Consider the following 15,669-nt stretch of genomic DNA (forward strand, 5'->3'; position numbering starts at 1 on the left):
CACATCATCCCAGACTTGGAAATAAATCAGCGGTTCATTAGCATTACTGGATCTAAATCCATGACCGTGGGGACCCTCAAGAAAATATTCAAGTAGATGGCTGGACACAACCTTCTCCACAGGCATTGGTAATAAGTTCCAGCCTTACTAGTGATGTTAGGATCACAAAAATAAATCGAAAAACACGATGCTTCAAGCACTATTGGGTAATTTATGCCACCAAAAGGCTCTCCTAACCAATATTAGCTTTATCTCATCATGAAACCTTTTCATCTAACTTAATAATCTCTCCTAATTCTATTCTCTTTTCCGTTTTCTACCAGAATACACTGAACCAAATCTCACAATGTAAACACATTTATGTATTGTACTAGATTCCTTTGTCTGTACACCTTGAATGCTGTTCTGTTCCTTTGATTTCCCCCTTTTTCTTCTTCTCTCCGTCTCCCTTCAGCCTGTCTTATCATTACAAATCTTTTTCTCATTGATCTTCAGACATATTTGCCTGAATCAAAGGCAGGATTCACCCAAGCCTACAAGATTGACTTTTGCTTCTCTTAAATCCTCCAAGAGCAAATTGAACCACTCATTTTTGCTAACTATAAGCAGTAAACCCAAGTGATCGTTCCTACCTTATCCCGAACCACATAATAGGAATTAGTTCTGTAAACCTCCTTCTTACTCAGTTTGGCCTTTCCATTGTTAAGCCAGTGAAATCTGCCAAAGGGAGACAGAGGAGAGTGCTGAGGATCAGCCACCACTTCCCCTCTCCAAAATCCCCCCTGGAATTTCCATCCCAGAGATGATTTCATCATGGCCACTGATGATCACCTGATTGAGAAATCATGACCCATTTCCCACTAATAAAGTCACTTTTCCCCCTGGGTATTTGATCCACCAGAAGACAAACTGTTGTTGTGGCTTTGGCTCTAATCGGCAAATTATATCTGTATTGGCTTTTCTATTCCACTGAAGCTTTCTCCTCTTTTGAGCTTCTCAACATGCTAGAACATAGAAAATCTACAGCACATTACAGGCCCTTCAGCCCACAATGTTGTGCTGACCATGTAACCTACTCGAGGAGCTGCCTAGAATTTCCCTACTGCATAGTTTTTTTTATTAAACAAAATATACTTTATTCCAAAATAAAATTATATACAATAACGATTCAAAGACTTTCAATTCTTTACAGTTGGTACCATTACTGTCCTTACATTTTCAAAATTCTAATGTTTTGCCACCCACATGGCACTTTGTTCTTTCATATTTACATTCAGGGGGTATACCCCCAACCCCCCACCCCTCAACTCCCATGGGAGAAGGACCCTAAACTGTGGTCCTTCCCCACCGGGCCCTTGTGGTGGCTGCACCGAGTTTGAGTGCGTCCCTCAGCACGTACTCCTGCAGCCGAGAATGTGCCAGTCGGCAGCATTCCCCCACGGACATCTCCATGTGCTGGTAGACCATCAAGTTTTGGGCCGACCAAAGAGCGTCTTTCACCGAGTTGATGATCTGCCAGCAGCACTGGATGTTGGTCTCGGTGTGCGTCCCCGGGAACAGCACGGAGATCAGAGAGTCCTCTGTCACGCAGCTTCTGGGGGTGAACCTCGACACTGTCCCTTCCATCCTCCTCCACACCTTCTCCGTGAACCCCCAGTGTGCAAAGAGGTGGGTCACCGACTCCTCCTCACTGCAGTCCTCCCATGGGCGGAGGGGTGTGGAGACGACGTTCCGGGCGTACAGGAGGGATCGGACTGGGAGGGTCCCTCTCACCGCCAGCCAGGCGAGGTCTTGGTGCCTGTTGGTGAGGTCTAGCGATGAGGCATTTTGCCAGATGAACTGGACAGTCTGCTCAGGAAACCACCCCATTGTGTCCATCTCGTCCTTCTCCTGCAGTGCCTGCAGGACCTTACGTGCTGACCACTGCCTGATGGCCCTGTGGTCAAAGGCGTTGACCTGAAAGAACTTCTCTACAAAGGACAGGTATGGCGGCAACGACCAGCTGACAGGGGTGTTGTGCAGTAAAGGGGCCAGACCCATCCTTCGTAGCCAGGGCGACAGGTAGAACCTGGGCACATAGTGGTACTTGGTGCCCACGTACCTGGGACCCACACACAACCTGATGCAGCCACACATGAAGCTGACCATCAGGGTGAGGGCGACATTGGGGACATTTTTGCCCCCTAGTCCTCTATTTTTCTAACCTCTATGTCTAAGAGTCTCTAAAAAAAAACTCTACCACCTTCGCTGGCAGTGTATTCCATGCACCCACATTGAACTTCTGGTAATTGCCCCCACTTCACCAATCCAATTCCTATTTCCATCTCCTACTTTATCTCCTTACCTGCCCATTACCTCCCTCTAATGCTCTTCCCCTTCCCTTTCTTCCATGGCCCTCTATCCTCTCCTACCAGATTCCCCTTCCCCAGCCACTTCTCTCTTTCACCAATCAACTTCCCAGTTCTTCACTTCACACCACTCCCCTTCTCCAGGTTTCACCTATCATCTACTACCCTGTACTTCTTCCTCCCCTCCCCCTACCTTCTTACTCTGGCCTCTTCTCTTTCTTTCCAGTCCTGATGAAGGGTCTTGGCGTCTGACACTCTCGCTTCTTGTTTTCTCCTGGTATCAACTGCGCTCTCAAGTTTCTCACAGAAACATTTTTACTGCATTCCCCACTCCACCCCCCGCCCTCAGCCTCTGGACAGAGAAACTTCTCATCTTTGGTGATTTAAACATCCAACTCATCGCGAGACATCCGGCCTTCTGAGTCCACTCACCTTCAACTTCTCCCTCCACACGACTTCCACAATATCCACTCTTTCAGAGGTCAGAGCTTCTCCCACTATGAAGCACAAATAAAATCCTTTGTGATGATTTCAGATCTCTCTCCCCTCTTTCATATCCCTGTTCATTCCCTAAATGCTGCTTCTTTCTTTGTGCAATCCTGCCCATTAGACAAATTTCCAATTATAAAAAGTGTTTGGGTCACTGTTGCTATTGACCCACATAATCAATCTCTCACCTCCCCCTTTGATTCGTTTGTTTTCCTTTTCTGCATGTTTTTCTAATAACACTCCTTTTGGTAAAGCCTTTATCTCTGCTGCTTTCTATTCAGTGAACCTGGGTAATACCCACAGTAGGGCACTGGGGAGTGTGGCATAACAGAGGGATTTGGGAATACAGATACATAATTCCTTGAAAGTGGTGTAAGGAATATGGGTTGTAAGGAGAGCTTTTAGCACGGAATTGGTATGTTATGTTGAAGTTGGTGAGGCCTAATTTGGTGCATTGTGTGTAGTTCTGGTCACCTACCTACAGGAAAGATGTCAATAAGATTGAAAGAGTGTAGAGAAAATTGCAAGGACTTGTTTACAGGGAAAGCTGGAACAGGTTCGGACTTCATGTCCTAGAGCGTAGGAGGATGAGGGGAGATTTGATAGAGGTATATAAAATTATGTGGGGTATAGACAGGGTAAATGCAAGCAGACATTTATCACTGAGGTAGGGTGAGACTACAACTAAAGTGCAAAGTTCAAAGTAAATGTTATTATCAAAGTACATATAAGTCCCCATATATAACCCTGTGACTTATTTTCTTGTGGGCACAGAATAGTAACTATAACAGAACCATTGAACAACACCCAACTGGGGCATTCAACCAGAGTGCAGAGGACAACAAACTGGGCAAATGCAAAATGAAGAAACAATAATATAAATAAATAAGCAACAAATATCAAAAACATGAGATGAAGAGTCCTCGGAAATGAGTCCACTGGTTGTGGGAGCATTTCAATGATGGGGCAAATGAAGTTTTCCCCTTTGTTCAAGAGCCTTACAGTGGAGGGGTAGTAACTGTTCCTAAACCTGATGGTGCAAGTCCTGAGTCTCTTAAACCTTCTTCCTGATGGCGGTAGCAAGAAGAGAGCATGACCTGGGTGGAGGAGATCCCTAATGATGGATGCTGCTTTCCTGCGACAATGTTTGTCTAGATGTGCTCAAAGGTTGGGAGGGCTTTAGCCATGATGGACAGGGCTGTATCCAACACTTTTTGTAGGGCTTTCTGTCCAGGGGCTTTGATGTTTCATACCAGGCTGTGATGCAGCCAGTCAATATACTGTTCACAACACTTCTCTTGAAGTTTGTCAAAGTTTTAGATGTCCTGCCAAATCTCTGCAAACTCCTAAGGAGGTAGAGGCAATGCTGTGCTTTCATTGTAATTGCACTTACATGCTGGGCCCAGGACAAGTCCTCTGAAATGACAACATTGCGGCACTTAGAGTTGCTCACCCTCTCCACCTCTGATCTAGAAGTCATGGATTAAGTGTGAGAGGTGAAATGGCTAAGGGGAACATTATCACTCAGAGGGTGGTGAGAGTGTGGAACGAGCTGCTAGCCAAAATGGTGAATATGGGTTTGATTTCAACATTTAAGAGAAATTTGGAAAAGTACATGGATGAGAGGGGTATGGAGGGCCATGGTCCAGTTGCAGATCGATGGGACTAGGCATAGACAGGATGGGCTGAAGGGCCTGTCCTTGTGCTGAAGTGTTCCACAACTCGATTAGAAGATTTGGGATGAATATCCACTTAGTGTCCTTACTGGTTAGATCATATAAAACTTCATTTGTTCCTGCTGTTCTCTGTCAAAACTGCTCTGATTCAATGAAAATCATGGGATGTAAACATAAAACCCAGCTTGTTCTCTGCCGCAAGTCCATCTTCTTCTAAAAAAGTGGGAGTTCGTTCCCCGTCATTAAAATGCAGACTGTCGAGTTAGCTGCCTCTGAGTTTTTCCTCCGTCCTGTAAGCTCACCAGGCCAGTCTTTCCCCAGAGCTTCCCACTCTGCTCTGTTTCACACCCTTGTTCCCCGACCATACATATCTTTACAATCTCCAAGCTTCATCAAAATTGCTGACCGCCCTGCTTCCTTTCCTGGCCCCCATGTTTCTCTCTCTCCTCAGCTTCTGCTCCCTTCTTCAGTTTCCATCCTAAGCCTTTTCCTTAAAAAAATACACCCTTAATTTCTCACCAACTACTACCCATCAACAACGGTCTATACTACTCTATAGCTTACCTGAATTAAACTGCATCTGCCCTTCCTTTGCCGACTTGCCCAGCTGATTAATATAATTCTTGATAACCTTCTTCACTGTCCACAATCCCACCCATGCTAGCGTCTTCTGCCATCTTACTAATCAAGCTTCCTACATTCTCATCCAAAACATTGATATTGATGACAAACAACGGGTCCAAAAAGGACCCTTGGCCAGTAGAGATGGACTTCCAGTTGAGAAACAACTTCCACGATCACCCTCTGCTTTCTGGCACCCAGCTATACAGCTCTCCTTGGGAGTCCCTGTGATTTAACCTTCCAGAACAGCCTACCATATGGAACCCTACCATAGTCTGATAATGATAAACGGATTGATTGATGGAAACTTGGATTTTCAAAAGTGGGCGAGAAATAGAAACCCCGGAAGGGTCGCAGATCTGAAGAAATAATACTCCCCCATTTGAAAATGTCCTATTTTGGGCAAATAATGAACTGATGTGTCCATTTAGCGAAGATGACAATTCCGTTCAGCCTTTTCAATATTTTTAGTTAGCGTGCAATCTGCAGTTTCACAATCCTATAGAACTGAGCCCAGGGGATAGGCTGGCCACCGCGAATCCTCCTCCTTCCATCCGCGGGGTCCGAACTGACGAAAGGTGTTCTGCTCAGCGCCGCGCTTTCAATTAAACCCAGCCACAGAGCAGAGGATAATAAATCACGGGGAGTCAAGAAGTCCACAGCAGTTCAGAGGAAATTTAATGTAAGTGGAGCACCGCCGCCGTCAGAGTCTAAATACGTATTTAGTGTCAGGTTTTTTTGGATCCTCCACGCGGAAATAAATGTTTTGGTGGTATTTTGGAATTCAGCAGTGCTTACTTCAACACGGCAAAGGGCAACATTTACACAACGAAATCTGATGCGGCCAAATCTATAAATATCCCGTTCCTTTAAATCTGTAACAACCGACGTGCAGCCTCTGCTAACGGCAACTTCCCGGGCACCGAGTGAATCTCAGAGCCTCCTCCACCAGTTCCCATTCAACCCTCATCCTCATCCTCGGCCAGATAATACGTTTGACTTTCAGAGTTGATAGACGGCCTTTAAAATAGACCACAGAAGGGACGATTTTCCGGATCCTTCAAAATCTGAGATGATACAGAAAATTGAAATGATACTCAAACCAACAAACAAAAACAAAAAATCCCCCTGCAAAATGTCTGCCCAAATAATGAAATGCAACTCGATCCCGCCGATATAGTCTTTATTCCAGTTCAGCCATATTATTGGGCTGGATTCCCACTCTACATGTGCAATTGGCGCTGGAGGTATGTGACCCAGGCAGGCTAATTATTGGTTGCTGAGCTCTCAAACGGAACAATAACCTTCCTCACTAAATCCCGAAGGTATTTTTTTTCAATGATGCTGCGTGATGTCAGCGCGGAGGAGGCGGAGAAAGAGCCGGAACTTGCCTTGTGTAGGAAGACTTACATTTGGGTAGCGCCTTTTCCTTTCACCCTCCCCATTGAGGGAAACATGTTTGAGGTGCAGGACCGTGTAACAAGGTGTAGCTGCCGGACGCGCTGACAAAACGAGGAGTGAGTTAACTGTGTGGGGGCGGAGCGGAGAGCAGAGCACTGAACTTCGCCGCTGTGGGGTTAACTTAAAACACCAAGCCGATGGCCACGTGTGTGCCGGTGTCTGCTCCGATTAGCGCCGGTCGGCTGCCTAAATGACGTTTTGATTGCTGCATTATCGGAGTCCTGGGAAACCAGTGGTGATTATTTTCTAATGTCGTTTTATTTTAAGAGAATGTGGACTTTCAGATTTATTATGTGTGGGATCTACAATCGGAACATAACACTGTATGAAAGTGCTGCCAAGTTAGGATTTGTAACGAGCTGCGGCTTTGCCTCGCTTGGGCGAGCACCTGAAATGTTTTGCTAGTTGTTTCTGAAGTTTGACTGTTTCGGGGGGTGGGGTGGGGTGGGGGGCAAGGGCACACTTCGGCAAAAGGTAAAAATGCGAGTCATTGCTGAGTTGCATTGTCTCTGTCGATTTTTATTTGGGAGCTGAGTGAGCGTGAAGAACTTACTGCTCAATCCAGGTGGGTGTCAGTATGGACAGCCTGTGAAAAGGGACACAGGAATTGTTCAAGGTAACTTGATTGTTACAGTTCTTGAAGGAAATAATCCTGATGCTCAATTCCACTACCTTTCTTTATTGTCATTTTATTCTCCTTCACCTTGCTGTTGTTTAATGTCTTTGAGAGGTGATCAAGCATGATCGAAATGTAGTAGAAGGCAAGATTACTGCAGTGGACTTGAGAAAAATTATTGGGGAGGGTAAGGGAGCGGTCTAGGTAAACATTTGTAACCACACAATGTCAGAAATAATTTGGACTCTTTTCATGGCTCTTAACATCTCACCTGTTGATTCAGAAGTATCAAAGAAGGAAACGGCTCTGCATTCACGTCCCAAATGGTTGTAAATGACAGAGAAAGAAATGCCAACGAGGTTTTTCAATGAATGCTGAAATCTGAGGTTCCAAACTAGAATTTGGAGCAAAGTTGTTTTTAGTTTGGGAATAGGATATTTTCAGTTGTGAGTTGCTATTGTCCTGTAGAGATGCATTGTCAGATTTTGAAAATGCTCTGACCTGTCTCCTTCATTAATGGCATAAGGTCTGACCTGGGTTGAAAGCAAATCTCCATGTTTAAGTGGGGAACTCCAGATCCATCTTGGTATTCACCTGGTGTAATAAAAAGCATTCATTGAGACATTAGGTGTGTGCTTATTGGCTGTTCTATCTACCTACCATACCATGCAAATACCACTTCCAGTGTAATTAACTTTTCTGATGCTTTTGGATTAAGATATGATGGCAATAAAACAAATCTCTCTTACGATCATTATCTGACGTGGCAATCATGGTGGTTGTTCTTGATAAATTTTTCTACCTTCTGGGTAACGTCTTTACAAGACGGGTGACCCCAGCCATTATCAATTCACTTTAGAGATTGTCTGGAGTCAGTGGTCACATAACCAGGACTTGTGATCTGCACCAGTTGCTCATACAACCATCCACCACCTGCTCCCATGAATTCATGTGACACTAGTCGGGGGCAGGGGGGGCTAAGTAGGTGCTGTACCTTGTCCAAGGGTAACCTGCAGGCTGGTGGAGGGAAGGAGCACTTTACACCTCCTTTGGTAAAACCATGACTCCATCTTGCCTCCCACTTAAGATAGTGTTTCTCTGAAATAGAGTATTTGCTCTCTCATCACATCATTGTTTGAGTCTATTTGTGTTGTACAGACCTTCACTGCCACTTTCAGTGATTCATAAGATATACATTCCTTTCTTACAGGTGGTGGATGGTGGAATGAGGAATTTGAAATGTTATTGATGTGGGCCAGTTTTCTAAGTGTAAGCAGATGTTGACGGGCAGACTAGCTGGGAAGGAAGCCTATTAGAACTCTTTCATTATTTCGTTGTTAATACAGATTCAAACTGACAAATATGAAATGCAAAATTCTTCAGTTTTTCTTATAAATTCAACTTGTGCAATAGTTTTATTTAAACATCTTGAATTTTATTTCACCATTAACTGCAAATTTGTGGCAAACTAACTTTTTTTGAAAATGTTATTAGTAAACACAGCATTCTCACTAGCTAAGCCTTTAAGACTAGTGGTTGGATGTATCAAATTCACAAATGTTTTAAGTGACTGAGTAGGTAAGCATCTTCCTCTGCCTTGACTGCAGATTGACCATGTCGTCTTCCTTCAGTGTGTGCTTCCAATTGTCTTGGAGCTGTTACTCTCTCCGGTCAATGATCATTAATTTCTGGAACCCATGTTAAAACTCAAGTTATTCGCCATTCCTTGCCAAAACCGTCAGAAGCGTAGCATCGCTGTCTCTGAATTATTGGGCTATTTGTACATCATTCATGTCTTGATGAGCACAAAATGTTTTCACTATGAAAGGCTTGTCTTCCTAACATTTAGCAAGGTTGAAGCAGCTTGTGTTAAAGAATATAGAACTCTACAGCACAGTATAGACCCTTTAGCTGTGATGTGCCAACTTTTAACCTACTCCAACCTTCCCTCCTACACAGCCCTCCATTTTTCAATCATCCACGTGCCTGTCGTAAGTTTCTTAAATGCCTTAAGTGTCTGTCTCTGCCACCTCCTCTGGCAGGGCATTGCATGCATCACCACTCTCTGTAAAACAAACAACAACTTGCCTCTGACATTGCCCCCTATACTTTCCTCCAATCACCTTAAAATTATGTCCCCTCATATTAGCCATTTCCACCCTGGGGGAAAATTGTTCTCTGGCTGTCCCTGATCAGACTATGCTTCTCCAAGTGATTGTAAAAACTCTCTCTAAGAATCCTCTCCAATAATTTGCCCACCACTGAAGTAAGACTCACTGTTATCTCTCCTCCCTTTTAAAACATATGGATAATGTTTGTCATACTCCAATTATCTAGTACAGCATGAGATTTATTACATTTGCTGTATCAGTACTGGATATTAATGCTCCCATAATGCCACCTTATCCTGACTGAACTGGTGAAAGCCTGATGAGACCCAGTTCACATTTCCAGAACAACTTCTCCTCTGCCATCAGAACCAGAATCGGGTTTACTATCACCGGCATGTGTTGTGAAATTTCTGAATGGGCAATGAGCCCATGTACACTGCCTCATATTTCCCCCCCCCTCTTTTTGCACCAATTTAATTTTCTTTTTAATATATGCTTACTGTAATTTATTTTTATTATTATGTATTGGACTGCCGCAAGACAGCATATTTCACGACATATGCCAACGATATTAAACCTGATTCTGATTCAGAACTGCGCTCAGTTTTTTCAGTGTTTTTCTTATTTTTCTGTTTGTGAGGATGGTTTGGGGACAGAGGGGAGATAGGGGTCAGGTGAGGGTGTTCGGGACAGGGATGTGGGGAGATTAAAGGACCGGCTGGAGTTTTAAGTCTCCACTCCTCTTTCGAAGGATGGCAATGCTGATGTAGGGCATCCGCAGAAGGGGCGGGGATGACCAGCATGGGTGAAAGCTGGTGGCTCCTCCAGGGCAGCGGGTTCCAGAGACAGAGTTCTGTTGGGGCAGGAGAATAAGGTCCGGTGGCCCCCGGGTTCGTGAATCGATGCGATTGGAATTTGAGGCTGGCTTGGTTATCAGCGGGTCCTGGCATGGATAACGAGGGTTGAATCAGATGTCAAGGCCTGTTGGGTGGAGCTACAGGTCTGTAAACCTCTGGAGTCCACTGGGGTAGTCAGTATCAGCATGCCTGCATCTAAATCCTGGTCTGCTGGAGGCAGGACACCAATGAATTTGAAATGTCTTGGGGTGAAAGGACTGTACGCGAACAGGAGGGGGGAAGGGGGACTTGTTGCTTGTTGTGTTGTGTGTTGTTTTGCTGAGTGTCGTGGGAATGCTGTGTTAGCACCAGAATGCATAGCAACACGTGCAGGCTGCCCACCCCCAGCACCCCTTTGGGTGTGTTGGTTGTTAACTAAAATGGTGCATTTCATTGTATGGGTGATAAGAAAACTTGAACGTTTTTACTCAGAGTTGGAGAAGTGCCAGGTTCTGAAGATGCATTTATCAGAGAGGTTGTAGAAGTAAAGGAGGGGCAAGGACATGGAGGAAAAACAAGGATAAGAGTCTTAAAATAGAAGTTTTGCTGGATGGGGTCCAGTGTGGATCAGGTGAATAGGATTTGGTGTAAGTTAAGATATGGTGACAAAACTTTGGATGACCTTCAATACACATAGGGTGGAATCTCCACGTCAGTCCTGAAGAGCACTGGTTTAATCAAACCTGGAACTAACAAAGACAATGATGAAGGTTGAAATTGCTCACAATGAGCAGATACTCAATTGTGAGAGAAAAAGGAAAGCAAAGAGAAATATCGGGATCTTTGCCCATAGGAGCAGAATTAGGCCATTTGGCCTGTTGTCTCCTTCCTCTGCCATTCAATCATCATTGACTGAGAAAGAGTCAATATATGTATAAATAGACATAATAATTTCAGCTGCATTGGTTTGACTTGTCAGTATCTCTGACGTAAATCTGCAAATTTTTTAAATATCTCATGCAAAGATAATTTTGCACGTTGGTTAAAGAATTCCTGGCAACTTCACCTGTTGCTTTGCTAAGTTTTTTTTTTCACCTCTGGATAAACCTAGAGCTTCCCACAATGATGCCTTCATAAATCAAAGTATTGACTACAGGAGTGTTATCTTGAAGTTGTGTAAAATTTTGCTAAGCCCTAATTTGGAGTATTGTGTGCTGTTCTGGTCACTTACCTACAGGAAAGATGTTAATAATAGTACAGCGAAAATTTACAAGCATGTTGCCAGGACTTGAGGAATTGAGTTTTAGGGAAAGGTTGGATAGGCTAGGACTTCATTCTCTAGAACGTAGAAGATTGAGTGGAGATTTGATAGAGATATGCAAAATTGAGGGATATAGGTGGGGTAAATGCAAGCTGGCTTTTTTCCAATGAGGTTGGGTGAGATTAGAATTAAGGTTCATGGGTTAAGGGTGAAAGGTGAAATGTTTAAGGGGATTATGCGGGGGAACTTCACTGACGGTAGTGAGAGTGTGGAACGAGCTGCTAGCGGAAGTTGTGGATGCGGGATCGATTTCAATGTTTAAGAGAAGTTTTGATAAAAGAGTAAGGATGGAGGGCTATGGTCCAGGTGTAGGTTGATGGACAGAATAATAGTTCAGCACAGAGTAGATGGGCTGAATGGCCTGTTTGTGCTGTAGTCTTCTATGATTGGGCTTACAATTTCAGAATCCAATCTCTCAAATCCTGTTGGGGGGGTGGGGGTGGAAGGTGGAGGGAAAAAAAACAAACACTTGATGGGTCCAGTGCTTGCAATGGTTCAAGGAGCTCAGGCAAAGAGAAATTGCACAAATACAGTGACTGGGGAAGGAATGGAAGGCATGGCCTGGAGGTAAAACTTGTGAAGCTTCTGCCTCTTGGCTCCAACAGTACTGATCAGTCCTGTTCTCACGTGCTGTCTTTGTGTGATTCACACATTTTTCCTGTGACCGAGTAGGTGCTTTAGTTTCCTCCTATATCGGAAATGTGGGTTATTTGGCCTCTGCGTTGTCCTAAAAATGTAAGTTATTGTGGGGAGAGCTAAACAAAATAGGACCAATAGATGTTGCAGTCTTGGTTGGGACGAAGAGTTTGTTTCTGTGCAGTGTGACTCTATGAAGTCTCGAGCACAATTACTGGGCTGAATGATTCATTCCAGTTGTGTAAGTTTAACATCTCATTTTGGGCATGCTGAGGCAAGTTGATGTATCTCACTGGCCAGAAGAAATATAGAACTTGGAAAGCACACAAAACGCTGAATGAACTCGGCATCTGTGGAAACAAATGAAGGGTCAAAGTTTCGGGGCAAGACCCCTCACCAGGACTTGGGTAGACCGGGTAATCAACTCCTTGTATTTCGATTGCTGACCATTTGAGGGTCACTTCGATTGGCAAATGAGGGATGGGGTTATGAGCTGTTTAGGAGGGAAGGATCAGATCGAACATTGTTGGCTTTTTCAGTCTGTGCAATGCTGAGGGGCCAATACTGTGCAATACTGTTCTATTTCCTCAATCTGATTAGTAAACCACATTTTTGTAATAACAGGCTGCCAAGCTGAAAGTGGCCAACCTTTTTAGCATATGCCCAAACTAATAAGAAAGACATCTACCCAAAGTAGCCGATGCTTTGTTTTCCTTAGCATAATAATAAAAATAAAAAAATACTTCTATTGATCCCAAGTGGGAAATAACCACATTTAAAGGCTTTTTCTTGTTGACACAACCTCCCCCAATACTTCACAATATCTATTTCTACAGTTTATACTGTGAAAAGATTAATTTAAAAGTTTTATCTATCATTGCCAATAGTCTGTGAATGCCCACAAGAAAATGAATCTCTTGGTAGTATACAGTGACATAAATGCATTTTGATCATAAATTTACTTTTGATTTTAATTTAATTATTTTGCTAAATTGGTGTAGAGAAGGTGGAATTCTAAACTAATATTACACCAAGTATCTTTGTTATCCTATGTTTTAAGTGGAACTTGGATAACAATCCCGAAGTGAGAGAGTTTGGCATAATGGGCCCTAGGGAAAAGGACCAACTTGTAATGTATTTAATTTTAAATGGGACAGTTGATGTACAAAGTTTACATACTACTTAAACCTTGTATTTTCCTTGATTCACCCGGTTGGGAGGAGGTGGAATTTGGATATTAAAATAGTAAGTATGAATGTTTTGTATTTATCCAGACAATCCCTGAACTGAAGCACAAATTGATAAAATGCACAACAAGCTATTCTAATTAATTTGGAACTCAAGAAGCTATGACAAATATTGAAGTAGTAAAAATCTGTATTAAACATTATTCAAGATTTTGTTTTGTTGTTAAGAGGCTTTGTTGTGCTAGCATTAGAAAATGTTGAACTAATGTAATCAGAAATACCCGGGTTCAGAGGTCAGTGACATAGGAGCGAGCATGCTTGCCGGTGATCTGGATGGAAGCTTCCCACAGAGATCTGGTGAAATTGTTTTTGTGCAGATTTGCCTTTTACGGATGTGATTTCCAGCAACAGCTGAAAATCATTGAAAATTAAAAAAGACATTAGATTAAGATCTAATTTAACGATCAAATTAAAGAATTTCATCCCAGCCAATTGAAGTAAAAATATAGAAATGTAGAAAACCTACAGCACAATACAGGCCCTTTGGCCCACAAAGCTGTGCCGAACATGCCCTTATCCTAGAACTACCTAGGCTAACCCATAGCCCTCTGTTTTTCTAAGCTCCATGTACCCATCCAGGAGTCTCTTAAAAGACCCTATTGTATCCACCTCCACTGCTGCTGGCAGCCCATTCCATGCACTCACCACTCTCTGTGTAAAATAACTTACCCCTGACATCTCCTCTGTACCTACTTCCAAGTACCTTAAAACTATGCCCCCTCGTTCTAGCCATTTCAGCCCTGGGGAAAAGCCTCTGACTATCCACACGATGGATGCTTCTCATTATCTTATACACCTCTATCAGGTCACCTCTCATCCCCCGTCACTCCAAGGAAAAAAGGCCGAGTTCACTCAACCTATTCTCATAAGGCATACTCCCCAATCCAGGCAACATCCTTGTAAATCCCCTCTGCACCCTTTCTATGGCTTCCACATCCTTCCTGTAGTGTGGCAATCAGAACTGAGCACAGTACTCCAAGTGGGGTCTGCCCAGGGTCCTAAATAGCTGCAACGTTACCTCTCGGCTTTAAACTCAATCCCATGATTGATGAAGGTCAGTGGACCGTATGCCTTCTTAACCACAGAGTCAACCTGCATAGCAGTTTTGAGTGTCCTATAGACTCGGACCCCAAGATCCCTCTGATCCTCCACAATGCCAAGAGGTGTGCCATTAATGCTATGTTCTGTCATCATATTTGACCTACCAAAATGAACCACCTCACACTTAGCTGGGTTGAACTCCATCTGCCACTTCTCAGCCCAGTTTTGCATCCTATGAATATCCTGCTGTAACCTCTGACAGCCCTCCACACTATCCACAGCACCCCCAAACTTTGTGTCATCAGCAAATTTACTAACCCATCCCTCCACTTCCTCATCCAGGTCATTTATAAAATTCATGAAGAGTAGGGGTCCCAGAACAGATCCCTGAGGCACAACACTGGTCACTGGCCTCCATGCAGAATATGACCCATCTACAACCACTCTTTGCCTTCTGTGGGCAAGCCAGTTCTGGATCCACAAGGCAATGTCCCCTTAGATCCCATGCCTCCTTACTTTCTCAATAAGCGTTGCATGGGATACCTTATCAAATGCCTTGCTGAAATCCATATACACTACATCTATGGCTCTACCTTCATCAATGTGTTTATTCACATCCTCAAAAAATTCAATCCGGCCCGCAAGGCACGACCTGCCTTTGACAAAGCCATGTTGACTGTTCCTAATCATTTTATGCCTCTCCAAATGTTCATAAATCCTGCCTTTCAGGATCTTCTCCATCAACTTACCAACCACTGAAGTAAGAATCACTGGTCTATCCCTACTCCCTTTCTGAATAAGGGAGCAACATCTGCAATCTCCAATCCTCCGGAACCTCTCCCGTCCCTATTGATGATCCAAAGATCATCGCCAGAGGCTCAGCAATCTCCTCCCTCGCCTCCCAGAGTAGCCTGGGGTACATCTCATCTGGTCCCGGTGACTTATCCAACTTGATGATTTCTAAAAGCTCCAGCACATCCTCTTCCTTAATATCTACATGCTCAAGCTTTTCAATCCACTGTAAGTCATCCCTACAATTGCCAAGATCCCTTTCCGTAGTGAATACTGAAGCAAAGTGTTCATTAAGTACCTCTGCCATCTCCTTTGGTTCCATACACACTTTCCCCCTGTCACACTTGATTGGTCCTTTTTTCTCTCTCCTTACCCTCTTGCTCTTTACATACTTGTAGAATGCCTTGGGGTTTCCTTAATCTTTTCCACTCTCACACTTCTCTCATGTCTTATCCTCTTGCTATAAATGAATTA

General features: G+C 43.7%; 1 protein-coding gene across 4 annotated transcripts in view; it reads left to right on the forward strand.

The window, feature by feature from the left end:
* The first annotated feature begins 5,664 nt into the window (after positions 1 to 5,664).
* Positions 5,665 to 15,669, forward strand: part of LOC140726939 (mitochondrial ornithine transporter 1-like) — a 31,836-nt gene continuing 21,831 nt past the window's right edge. Inside the window, exon 1 of one of the 4 annotated variants that reach the window (XM_073043968.1) lies at positions 5,665 to 5,816. The gene's annotated coding sequence lies outside the window, so the exon portion shown is untranslated. Of the gene's footprint in view, positions 5,817 to 6,502; positions 6,831 to 7,068; positions 7,161 to 15,669 lie in introns of those variants that run through there. The other 3 variants (XM_073043969.1, XM_073043967.1, XM_073043970.1) reach the window with 3 other exon arrangements.

Source organism: Hemitrygon akajei, chromosome 4, assembly GCF_048418815.1.
Source record: "Hemitrygon akajei chromosome 4, sHemAka1.3, whole genome shotgun sequence".
In the NCBI taxonomy this organism is placed as follows: Eukaryota; Metazoa; Chordata; class Chondrichthyes; order Myliobatiformes; family Dasyatidae; genus Hemitrygon; species Hemitrygon akajei.